Source organism: Aethalodelphis obliquidens, unplaced genomic scaffold, assembly GCF_003676395.1.
Source record: "Aethalodelphis obliquidens isolate GAN/ISIS:26980383/991018 unplaced genomic scaffold, ASM367639v1 scaffold37, whole genome shotgun sequence".
Classification (NCBI taxonomy): domain Eukaryota; kingdom Metazoa; phylum Chordata; class Mammalia; order Artiodactyla; family Delphinidae; genus Aethalodelphis; species Aethalodelphis obliquidens.
The window spans coordinates 17,519,664-17,532,846 of NW_020837981.1; the positions used below are offsets into that span (position 1 = coordinate 17,519,664).

General features: G+C 37.0%; 1 protein-coding gene and 1 pseudogene across 3 annotated transcripts in view; both read left to right on the forward strand.

Moving 5' to 3' along the window:
* CTNNA3 (catenin alpha 3) overlaps positions 1–13,183 on the forward strand; it is a 1,595,169-nt gene that overhangs the window by 1,160,526 nt on the left and 421,460 nt on the right. The gene's annotated exons all lie outside the window — the stretch shown is intronic.
* On the forward strand, positions 11,959–12,331 carry LOC113632677 (40S ribosomal protein S21 pseudogene; annotated as a pseudogene). The gene has a single exon (XR_003437917.1). The product of XR_003437917.1 is annotated as a 40S ribosomal protein S21 pseudogene (transcript).

The window sequence follows — 13,183 nt, forward strand, 5'->3', positions numbered from 1 at the left end:
TGCGAATGTTGCATTTAATGTTGTCCCAGAGGTCTCTTAGGCTATCTTCATTTCTTTTCATTCTTTCTTCTTTCTTCTGTTCCACAGCAGTGAATTCCACCATTCTGTCTTCCAGCTCACTTTTCCATTCTTCTGACACAGTTATTCTGCCATTGATTCCTTTTAGTGTATTTTTCATTTCAGTTATTGTATTGTTCATCTCTGTTTGTTTGTTCTTTAATTCTTCTAGATCTTTGTTGAACATTTCTTGCATCTTTGCCTCCATTCTTTTTCTGAGGTCCTGGATCATCTTCAGTATCATTATTCTGAATTCTTTTTCTGGAAGCTTGCCTATCTCCACTTCATTTAGTTGTTTTTCTGGGGTTTTATCTTGTTCCTTCATCTGGTACATAGCCCCTCTGCCTTTGCATCTTGTCTGTCTTTCTGTGAATGTGGTTTTTGTTCCACAGTCTGCAGGATTGTAGTTCTTCTTGCTTCTGCTGTCTGCCCTCTGGTGGATGAGGCTATCTATAGGCTTGTGGAAGTTTTCTGATGCGAGGGACTGGGTAGACCTGGCTTTTTCTCTGGTGGGCAGAGCTCAGTAAAACTTTAATCCACTTGTCTGCTGATGGGTGGGGCTGGGTCCCCTCCCTGTTGGTTGTTTGGCTTGAGGCCACCCAACACTGGAGCCTACCCAAGCTCTTTGGTGCGGCTAATGGCGGACTCTGGGAGGGCTCACTCCAAGGAGTACTTCCTAGAACTTCTGCTGCCAGTGTCCTTGTCCTTATGGTGAGACAGGGCCACCCCCTGCCTCTGCAGGAGACCCTCCAACACTAGCAGGTAGGTCTGGTTCAGTCTCTATGGGGTCACAGCTCCTTCCCCTGGGTCCCAGTGTGCACACTACTTTGTGTGTGCCCTCCAAGAATGGAGTCTCTGTTTACCACTGTCCTGTCGAAGTCCTACAATCAAATCCCACTAGCCTTCAAAATCTGATTCTCTAGGAATTCCTCCTCCCGTTGCCAGACCCCCAGGTTGGGAATCCTGATGTGAATCTCAGAACCTTCACTCCAGTGGGTAGACTTCTGTGGTATAAGTGTTCTCCAGTTTGTGAGTCACCCACGCAGCAGTTATGGGATTTGATTTTATTGTGATTGCACCCCTCCTACCATCTCATTGTGGCTTCTCCTTTGTCTTTGGATGTGGGGTATCTTTTCTGGTGAGTTCCAGTTTCTTCCTGTCGATGATTGTTCAGCTTTTAAAGGGAGTGAGAGCACATCCTTCTACTCCGCCATCTTGAACCAATCTGGCCTTGGCTAATTCTGTACTCCTTGATTCAGATATCTCCTCGCCACCTCCTTCTAACTTCTGCTCCTCTTTTAGTTCTCTGGCTTCCCAAATAGTCCAGACTTATTAAAAATTATTTGATATATGCTTGCATAATTTTCAGTAACTTACTTTCATCCTTAACATATAATTGCATTATTATTTAATTTATTTTTTCTCCTCTAATCTGTGAATTCCATAAGGTTATAGACTGTTTCTGGTTTTTGTTCACTGTTGCATTACCTGTGTCTAGTTCAGTACTGGGCACAATCTAGTATTTAATTAATATTTGCTGAATGAGTAAGTGGATGCAATCCTTATTTGTGCATTGGATTCAGGTTTTTGTTGAGTGTCCTTTTAAATTTCTAATTGAGTCAAATCACAAACTTTTAAGGAAAAACTACCTATGTAACACTAATACCTACTTCAGGGAATAATCTACCTTTAAAATATGCCATCTTGCTTATACTGTTCCTGCACAGAATCCTTCAACAATTTAGGCAGGTGGACAATCATTTGGTATAATCTCCCTATACTCTTACTTTTTGAAATGCATCCAATTAATTCCTATTTCCTTTTGGCTGTCTGATACCATAGGTCTTGACTATTATAACATCTCTACTGATTATATCACTGTTTAAAGAATTTATGTAAGTTGTCTAGAAATGCTTTTTCAGACAGCTAAAACAAGTAAGAATTTCCTGATTTGCATTTTAATATTAAAATTGATATTCTCTCAGTTACAGTATAATAGCTATGCCATTGGTAAATGCTTATTTATTAATGGCTACTAAGAAGTAAGTTTTATAAGTTCAAGGGTTAGCTACTTATTATACTACAGAAGACTCTCTCAGTACTGTTGGATGTTCTGGTTGGGGAAGAAAAAGAGAATATGTGCACTAATAATTACTAGTATCACTCTTGTTTTTCAAACACCAGGAAGGTGTATAAGTTAATACTCAGATTACCAACCTAAAAAAAACGTTTCCAGTTTCAAATAATTAAAATCTGATCTCATTCATCTTCAACAAGGACAAAAATTCCCTGGGTAGGACCGTCTAAGCTCTGACTTCACTTCTCTAAACCCTTTCATGTAGGTTGGCTTCATCTTTTAACTGTTAGCAAGATGGCTATAGCATTTCTGAGTATTAAACCTGTACACCAAAATTTTCCAGAGGCAGAAAAAGAGTTATATCATTTTGAGTCCCTTTCTAAGAGCCCAGATGTGGTCTCATGTCTCCTTGCTTAGAACTGAAGTGCATGCCCATTCTTAAACCAATCCCCGGCAAGGACAAAGGGTCCGCTATTTTTGTCTTGGACAATTAGATCCTACTCTCTGAGTCTGCAGAACGGATATAGTTTGAAGTACATGACCTACTGGAGGAGATTTGATACGTACACAAAAATCAGTATTTGCTTAGGGGAAACTGGGTAGAGAACGCTGAGTGGTTATTTAAGAGCTGTCTGCTGCAGTCAGCATTCATTCACTCATTAATGCTGTATTGAGGACCTACTATGTAGTATTATAAGTATTCTGATGAGGTAGTACATGGATGCACATCCAAAGGGCACAATCAACACAAGAAGAATCAAGAAGAACTTGCCCAAAGGAAGAACTGTCTTGGCTGAGACCTAAGTTATAAGTAAGCGTTAAAGGAACAAAGAGCTCATGAAGAGTGTTCTAGACAGAGAAAACTGGTTAAAGAAGAAAATTCTGTCATGTCTGCCATTTCTTCATTGTGTGTGTTGGTAATATACATATATATATATATATATATATATATATATATATATATATATATATAAAGAGAGAGAGGGAGGGTTTACTATGTGCCAGGAAAGGTTCTAGTCTTGGGATTAGAGTCCCTGGCCTTTTGGGGTTTACAATATAGTGGGAGGAACAGTCAATGAACAGATATATGAACATATATTATCATGTCAGTTACTGATGAGTGCCTTAAAGAAGAAGCAGGCAAAGGGCCAAAGAAGGATGGGAAATGACACTTTGCATCCATGCTTCTCAAACATTAACGTGCATATGAGTCAGCTGGGGATATTACTAAAATGTAGATTTTGATTCAGTTGATCTAGGATGAGGTTTGTGGTTCTTTGTTTCTTGTAAGCTCCTGGGTCTTGTCAACGCTGCTAGCTCATGAACCCCACTTTGAGTTGTGAGCCTTTAAGGGTGATATTTGAGCAGAGACCTGAGTGAAATAAAGGACTGGGCTCTTATAGAGAATAAAATTCCACGAGAGGACTAAACGCAAGGTTAAAAGGTTAGTGTAGTTGGACACAGTGAATGAGGGGAAGAAAGATAGTAAATGAGGTTAAAGGGATCTCCCAACAGTCAGATCATGGAGAGTTTGTAGGTCATGCAAAGGATTTTAGATAGCTCTTAGTGTGATGAGATACCCTTGCAGGATGAAATGTGGATTAGTCACTATTCTCCAGAGAAACAGAACCAAACAGAGCAGAGAGAGAGACAGAGACAGAGACAGAGAGAAAGATTTTAAGGAAGTGGCTCATGAAGTTATGGACGCTTGCAAATCCAAAATATGCAGGGATGGACCTTCAGGCTGGAGACCCAGGGAAGAACTGACTATGTAGTTTGAGTATGAAGGCTGTCTGCTGGCCGATTTCTGTCTTCCTCAGGAAGGCCAGTCTTCTTAAGTCTTTCAATTCATTTGGTTAGGCCTACCCATATTATGGAGGGAATCTGCTTTACTCAAAATCTGTTGATTTAAATGTTAATCTCATCTGAAAAATACCTTCACAGCAACATCTAGATGTGTTTGATTAAAAATCCGGGTATGGTGGCCTTGCCAAGTTGACACATAAGATATAACACAGAGGGCAGGTAAATATGTGATCTGGTTTTATCATTTCCATCTAATAAATATTGGTCATGTCTATGATGTCAGTGGGTCACACTTTATGATTTCCAATGTTCCTGTTAGTTCCAAAATCCACAACTCTATGATATTCCCATTAGATAATCCCTCGGACCATATACACTTGGAACAAAACTTCTAGTTAGGAACCACATTGACGCCCAGTGGTGTTCTCTGTGTTATTTTTTTTTAGAATTTTCTGAGCAAATAAGCAGACCCCAGATCACCAAGGTTATGAAGCAGGTCAATTCAGAATAGACAGGACATGCTTCCTGAGCCCAGTTCTCAACAAGTAGAACAGTCTCATTAGATTTGTCTTTGTGAAAACTACTTGCCTTGGCATCTCAGAGGCAAGGAAATAAACAATTTGCTCTCATGTGCAGTAAGATCGAAGAACTTACTTTAATGCAGGTCTTAACCAGATTCTCACTGCAAAGCTACCGTAATAGGACTATCTAACCTGATACAGGATTTTTATATGGCAAAGATCAGGATGTTGGGTAATATCAGATATATTTTGTCACGTTGAAGGTGATCCAAAGTCTGAATACTTACTTACCTTATTTAAATATTTGAAAATTTTACCACCGTGTACAAGTCCCAAAAGATGTTTTCATCTTCTAAGAACACACAGTGTTTCCCAGGAGGGAGCTTCCGTTGCACATCAGCCTATTGATTTGATGACCAATCACTATTGCCCTAAACTTTAAAATAAGACAGCTGTCTTATATTGAATGTGTTCTGCATGTGGCTGACTTTTATAGTACATCTCTTGGGACATTTTGTTAACTCCTGACAGGCTATTTATTTGTAGCATAGCTGTAGCTCTGAAATCTATTGTAATCATTAGGTAGTCTTTCCCACTTCTGAAATTCTGCTACCGTTTGTCCTTTCTGCACCCTATGTCATTCATTCTTAATACCAGATACCATATGGAATCAAGGAAGAAAATCAGCGTTTCTCCATTGCAAGCCCATATTTGGAATTTAGTTGAATAGGGACACTGTTTAAAAGCATGTTCCAGTTTTCTGGTTGAAACTGTTTTTTGTGTGTTTTTGGTTTTGGTTTTTAATATAGCTGGCTACCTTCAGAATAATTGTCCATTCCAATTAGCCTATAAAAGGCAAATTTCTTGTCATTGTTAAATCCAGTTTAATAATCTTATTTTCCTACGTTTAAGAGAAAGATTTTGACTTTTCATCTTCATGTGCTATACTTGCTCCTTGAGGAGGAAATAGCAGTCATGTCAGGGGAATAATGCTCACAGAGAAGCAAGTGTGAGTGAGAACATTGTGGGGAAGAATGAATTGGATTAAGCCCTGCTGAATAGGAGATGACATTTAGAGGGGAAATTTAGACCTACTATCATGCACTTCCTGGAAATATTTTAGTTGAATTTTTTCTATTTCAAAATAATGCATATTCACTGGAGGCCTGAAACGAAAGTCAAAATTCTCCAGAGATTTAATTTCATGAAATTTTGCCCGATAACATACTTTCCCTTCCTCATAATTTTTCGGAGACTCTAAAATAAAGATATTAATAAGATTTTTTGATAGAAAATACTAAACCATTTTCCATCAAATACTAAGTATAGGGCTTCCCTGGTGGCGCAGTGGTTGAGAGTCCACCTGCGGATGCATGGGACGTGGGTTCGTGCCCCGGTCCGGGAAGATCCCACATGCCGCGGAGCGGCTAGGCTCGTGACCCATGGCCGCTGAACCTGCGCGTCCGGAGCCTGTGCTCCGCAACGGGAGAGGCCACAACAGTGAGAGGCCCCCGTACCGCAAAAAAAATAAATAAATAAAATACTAAGTATATAATTGCACATGGAACCGGAAGGATCCTGTGCCCCCAGTTAAACATCTACACTCCTTACCTCCTATCTATGAAACGTGTTCCTTCCTTATGCTGATTTGTAAAAAATAGGGAAGGGACCGCTCCTCTACTCCGACCATGTAGTTTCTTTGCTTCTCCAAAATACCTTGCCCAGTTCCAACTTTTCTTCCATAGCCTGAATTAAACCTATTTTTTCCAGGCTGGAGCAAGGGAAGGAATAGTTCCTGAGTTTCTTCTTGTCATATAGGGGATTATTTAATTTCCTTTCAGATTACAGAGTATACATGAGTCTCATAACTTTCATAGCTTATTCTGGTCTTGGGAATGACTTTTCATATAGTGCTAATGCTTTCCTGGTCATTTTTTATGGAGTTTGGGGAGTCACTTTTTCTGCATGTTCTTCTACTCACATCTTAGCCTGAAGTCTGTTATTTGGAAAGTTTTCAAGTTGAAAGAAGAATTTCAGCTAGATCATTTAGAAGTAATAGAAATGCAGAAGAGAAAACATGTGAACACAGAAGCTAGGAGAACTGCAATAAGAAATAATAATTTAATGATAGGAGATAGCAATTTAGTGCAAGGAACTGCTTTGTGTTCATTCATCCTCTAAGAATGCAAATGCATTCTCTTAGTTTGACCTTTAACTTTAGAAAATCATCCTTAAAGAAAATTTTGGAAAATAAAAAATTTTGTAGGAGATGAATACTGCTTTAAGTACAAAGGATTATTTTAATTTCTAATGACACTAACTCTGCACTCAGATCTTAGTTCATATCCTGGTTCTTCCACTTCCAGCTACTTAGGACTTCAGTGAAATTACTCAATCATTCAGCTTCAGCTTCCTCGTCAACAAGGGAAACTGTTATTACCTGTATTATAGGATTGTTGTGAGAATGAAATGAAATAACTTACGTACGATTATAAGATGCTTAACATAAGGACTGGCATTTTATAGGCCTTCTATAAATCTTGGCTTTCATTATTTTTAGTGTCACTGTCAGGTAAATGCTGACCTGGTATTATGGGCCTGGGACAAAATAGGAAAGAAACAGAGGAAAGGATGGTAGTAATAAATAGAATAGGAAGAAGCATGTATACAAATGCTAATGAGATTATAATTATATTGATATTACATATGAGAGGGAAAATAACAGGCAGTTTTATCTACCAAGAATAAAAAAGAAGGTAATATATGAAGTTCATATATAAAGTTTTATTCATATGTAAAGTTCAGATTTCAAATCATTCTGTTACAAAGTAAAAGCAAATTGAACTTTATAGAAAGTTGTTATACATGGTATCAAATCATACCCCCCTCCAACTTTATTTGGAGACTTCCTTATCAATAAATAAATGGCATGTGAAACCAGTTTATTGCATTCTTTCTCTTTTAAATGTACATTCTTTTTGAGGAGTAGAGAGGTTATCCATGTGGAGGGAATTTAAATAAAACTTTTTTTTCTGCAAGTAATAATTGGAGACATACAAGAATATTACCTCAGTAAATGAATGAAAAAAGAGCACTCTTTGAGATGAGGAAACGATTATAGTACTTTTGAAATATTACAACTTGTTGTAAGAGATAAGATGCAAGTAGAAACAGAAGCTATGTATGTGAAATACTGAGACATCAATCCTGTCTGCTAGAGCGTCTATAGATGGACTGCCATCCAAAAGCCAGGGTCATATCCTGTACTGTTTTATTCCTCTACTCATTAATTTCACAGAAAATCATTTTCATAGAAAATCAGTTTTTATAGAAAATGTATGACCTAATCACTCAGCAACATATTCCCTATTCTTTTAAAATTTTATTTCAATTATATAGTGTGTAATAGCCGTAATAAATGGACTGTTGTTAAAATATATGCTACATATAAGTGTCTACTATATATATGGAATCTGAATATCTATAACTTCTTCAACTGTGGGGGTCACCCTTCTTTTTACGACTCATCTAGAATGATCTGTCTGCCTATGACTCCTCTTCCATGAGTGTACAATGTCCAGTCTTTTTATGAGATTCGCTCCACAAATTTTTCAGATCCCTGGGAAATACTCATGTCCCACAAGCATGTCTGACTTGTGCTTATATTCTCTCACTCTCTACTCCAACTCCAGGCTCCTCTGTTGGTCAGTTTTTGCCAGATTGTAACTGTTTCTCCATGCTACTACTTTTCCCTCTTTTATCACTTCAACCCACACCAAGCTCTAACATTTAACACTTTTTTTTTTCCTGAAGGGCTGAGGATAGCTTAAGGAATTTAAAACACACAAAGAAAAATGTTTTAAAACAACAAACCAAAACAGTAGTCTAGACACCAAGGCTTTATTATAAGAAGTGAAATTTCTTGAGAGAAAAAGGGATTTGTGAGTTCCAAAGAACCAGAATTGATACTATAAATAATAGAGCAGGAAAGAATACAGAATTTGATGTCAGAGCAATGTACCCAGCAGTTGTGAAGAAAATAAAAGTTCAACCATTTGGTAAGTGAGAAATGATATGAGAAATTTTACCTGGGATTATATGCTTCCTAAACCCTTGAGAAGGTCCTAGTTCTCCTTCTCTGTACCCCAGACTGGGAAGAGTGGGAAAGTCAACAGAAACACTGATGAGGAAACGTAAGAATAAGGGACTTGTGCCCTATTGCAGGCTGATTAAAAACCTCTAGGTCAAACATGGTTCCCTGGTTTTAGCTTATTCATGGTTGAGGAAGTCTAAGCCGATGTTACTATAGTGTGGTCCACAAATCTGCAACTTATATGAGTAGATGGTTTTTTCTCCAATTCATTATTAGAATGTGTCAGAATCAATGCACTGGTTTGTTTATGGAAAACGCCTTACTCTGAAAACTGTCAGATAAACAGTACACAAAGTATTATATTTAATTTACATTCTGCTGCAAGATTATTATTTCCTTGTGAACTGGCACTTTGAATAGTATTTGTATAGACAAATGGAACTGAGGGCAGTATTGAATTAAATTATTTAAGAAAACTGACAAGAGAACATAAGTGAAGGCTTATTGTACCAGGTATTAAACGAAGCATAAAAGCTACTATAATTAAAACAGTATAGTATAGGCACAGGAATATGCAAATAGATCTATGAAAAACAATAGAGAAACCAAGATCAGATCCATATGAAACAGGAATTTAATCTAAGAAAAGTGGCATTTTGGACCATTTGGGAAAACATTTAATACATTTTGTTTTGACATTTCATTGTTTATGTTGGCAGAAACAAATGTTAAGTCCATTATTCGCATCATAACAAAAAAGTAATTTCCATAGCATTAGCTTGCTCGGGCTATCATAACAAAATGCCACAGACTGAGTGGCCTAAACAACAGACATTTATTTGCTTACAGTGCTGGAGCCTAGAAGTCCAAGATCAAGATGCTGACAGGGTTGGTTTCTGGTGAGACCTCTCTCTCTGGCTTGTAAATGACTACCTTCCCGCCATGTCCTCACATGGTCTTTTCTCTGTGTGTGAGCTGAAAAGGAGAGCTTTGGTGTCTCTTCATCTTCTTATAAGAACACCAGTCCTATTGGATTAGGACCCTGCCCTTATGATTTTGTTTAACCTTAACCATCTCCTTTAAGGTCCTGTTTCCAAATACAGTCGTGTTGGCAGTTAGGGCTTCAACATATGAATTTTGAGGGGACACAGTTCAGTTCATAATATATGTGAAAGAAAAAACACAAATGTTTTGATGAAATTATAAGGATAATATGTTTAAAGAGTAAAGGAATTCTACCATATAAAACACAAAACACAAATCTAGAATCCATAACACAGTGCTTTCATCCAAGTTGTTGATCACATCAGTCATTCTTTTATAGCTGAGTAGTATGCCATTGAACGGATGTATCACATTTGTATCATCCATCTGTTGAAGGACGTTTGGAATATTTCCAGTTTCTATGATTATGACTAGGATTGCTATAAATATTCATGTACAGGTTTTTGAGTAAACGTAAGTTTTCACTCTCTAAGGTTAATACCCAGGAGTGGGATTTCTGAGGCATACAGTAAGCATCTGCCTTGCATGTCTCCACATAGGCCATGTGGGAAAGGCTTAACTACAGCAGATCTAAGTCTTGGCAGAATTCCCTGCGATATTCCTGGAACATGAGAGCATGCCGGAGCTTGTGAACAAGACCATTTTCCACCTGCTTACCTATCTTCCCAGGAAGGTGTCATGAGGCAGTTTCTTATCACCTCCAGTGTTTTGAATAGATGTGAGAATTTTTGCCTTGCTGCCATTAGTGTACAACGACAGACTATAAAACAGCTTACCTTTAAATTGAAATTGGCTTCTCAGTGAGTAACAGGTTACACTGACACTCATGTCACATCGTCATATTATTTGGCCCCTTTTGTTTCACTGTCATCCTTGGGGACCAGGGACATGGGGAGCTGGCACTTTTGCTCATCTTTCTTTTGCTTTCTTGTAAGTTATAAATTGTCTGGATCTAACAGGAATTTCTTGTTTCTTTAAAGACAAATCAGTCCTTTGCCAGGATTTTGAATTATTTACAATTTTTTAGAAATTATGAATAGAGCTTACCTACATATTCATTACAGATTTTTGTGTGAACATAAATTTTTATTTAAATTCCCAGGAATAGTATTGTTGAGGCATATGGTAAAGAAGAAACTACCAACCAGCACATATGTGAGAGTTCCAGTTTTTCCACGTTCCCACCAGAACTTGGTATTTTCAGGAACATTTAAATTGAGTTGTTTGTTTTCTTATTATTGAGTTTTGAGAATTCTTTATATATTTTGGGTACAAGATCATTATCAGATATATAATTTATAAATACTTTCTCTAATTCTGAAGTTTATCTTCTCGTTCTCTCAACAGTGTGTTTGAAGAACAAAAGTTTTAAATTTTGTTGAAATCTAATTAATAATTATTTATTTTATGGAATGTGCTTTTGGTATAATGTATACGAACTCTTTATCTAACACCAGGTCATAAAAGTTTTCTCCTATATTTAAAACAATATTTTATGGGTTTACATTTCATATTTAGATCATGATCCATTTTGAGTTAAATTTTTGATAACATATGAGGCTTAGGGTAGATTATTTTTACTACATAGGGATATCCAATTTTTCCAATATTATTTGTTGAAAAGACTATTTTTTTCTCCATTGGATTCTTTTGCATTTTGTGAAAAATCACTTATCCATGTATTTCTAGACTATTATGTTTCATTGATCTATGTGTCTATCCCTTCACCAATACCCCATTGTCTTGATTACCATAGCTTTACAGTGAATCTTAAATTTAGGTAGAATGATTCCTCCAACTTTATTCTTCTTTTTGAAAATCACTTTAGTTATTCTAGATCTTTTGAATTTTCATATACTTTAAAAAATCAGGCTGTCTATATCTAAAAAATCCTACTTGGAATTTCATTAGAATTGCAATAAATATAAGTATCAATTTGGGAACAACTGATGTTTTTACAATGTCGAGCCTTCCAACCCCTGAGCATAGTATTTTTCTCAAATTATTTAGGTCTTTGGCATCTTTCATCAGCATTTTGTTCCTTTCAGCATAAAGATCCTGTACATGTTTTGCTAGATTTATACCAAAGTATTTTTGAGGTTTTGTAAATCATATTCTTATTCACTTTTGGTAGGATTATTTATCTTGTGCGGATTGGTGAAAATGTTCTCTGAGGGCAATTTGGCAGACTCTACAAATTTGAGAATGTACTGATCCAGCTTTTCCAGTCTTAAGAATCTATCTTACAAAAATATTTTCACATATGAACAAGGGTATAAAGATATGAATTACTCTGTAATAAAAACAAATAGAGATAAAATTTCTATAGAAAAGGATATAAATAATTATGATTCAGGTACATCATGGGTTCTTATGGCCATTAAAAAAGTGTGAAGTTCTTTCTGCGCTCGCGCTCATTGTGGTGCCACCAGACGCTCCCTCAGCATGCAGAACGATGCCGGCGAGTTCGTGGACCTGTACGTGCCGCGGAAATGCTCTGCCAGCAACCGCATCATAGGCGCCAAGGACCACGCGTCCATCCAGATGAACGTGGTCAAGGTTGACAAGGTGACAGGCAGGTTCAACAGCCAGTTTAAAACCTATGCCATCTGCGGGGCCATTCTCAGGATGGGCGAGTCAGATGACTCCAGTCTCCAACTGGTCAAGGCTGACGGCGTTGTCTCAAAGAACTTCTGACTGGAGAGGATCCTGGATGTGGAACGTGTGTTATAAATAAAGAGTGAAAACCTAAAAAAAAAAAAAAAAAAAAAAGTGTGAAGTTGATCTGTTGGTACTGATGTCTCGTATATGTAATTGACAAGTAAAAACAAAGCTGTCACAAATAAATATATAGTATACAAATTTTTTGGTGTGTTTTATTTTTAAGAGAACACTACAGAGAAAGAACTGGAAGGATATAGATAAACTGTTAAGTATAGCTATCCATGGGATGGAATGGAAATAAGTAAAAGAGATTTAACATTTTACATGATCTATCTATATTGTTTGACTTTTTGTAATTAAAAATATAAAAGTATAGGAGAAATTTTATAAATGAAAGAGTACGTGATTTTATTTTTTAGACCTTTATAAATCAGGAACTATTCAAATTTGGGATTAGAATGATTCCCAAATCTTTCAGGTAGAAATTTTGAACTACCATGAAATATGGTTACAGATAATACGTTGGAAAGCGTGGCAGGTTTGACCTTGGCAGGATGCTGACAAAGCAAGAGAGAGGCATGGACATATATACACTACCAAACGTAAGGTAGATAGCTAGTGGGAAGCAGCCGCATAGCACAGGGCGATCAGCTCGGTGCTTTGTGACTGCCTGGAGGGGTGGGATAGGGAGGGTGGGAGGGAGATGCAAGAGGGAGGAGATATGGGAACATATGTATATGTATAACTGATTCACTTTGTTATAAAGCAGAAACTAACACACCATTGTAAAGCAATTATAACCCAATAAAGATGTTAAGAAAACAAAAAAAGAGATAACAGGAGTTAGTATTTGCTTTGTGTTATGATAAAAGGGTTGAAACTTTTCAGGAGAGCTGTCAGCCAAATTTTTTATAATTTAATTTTCCAGTGATATTTTATAAAAAAGGAATTACAAATCCA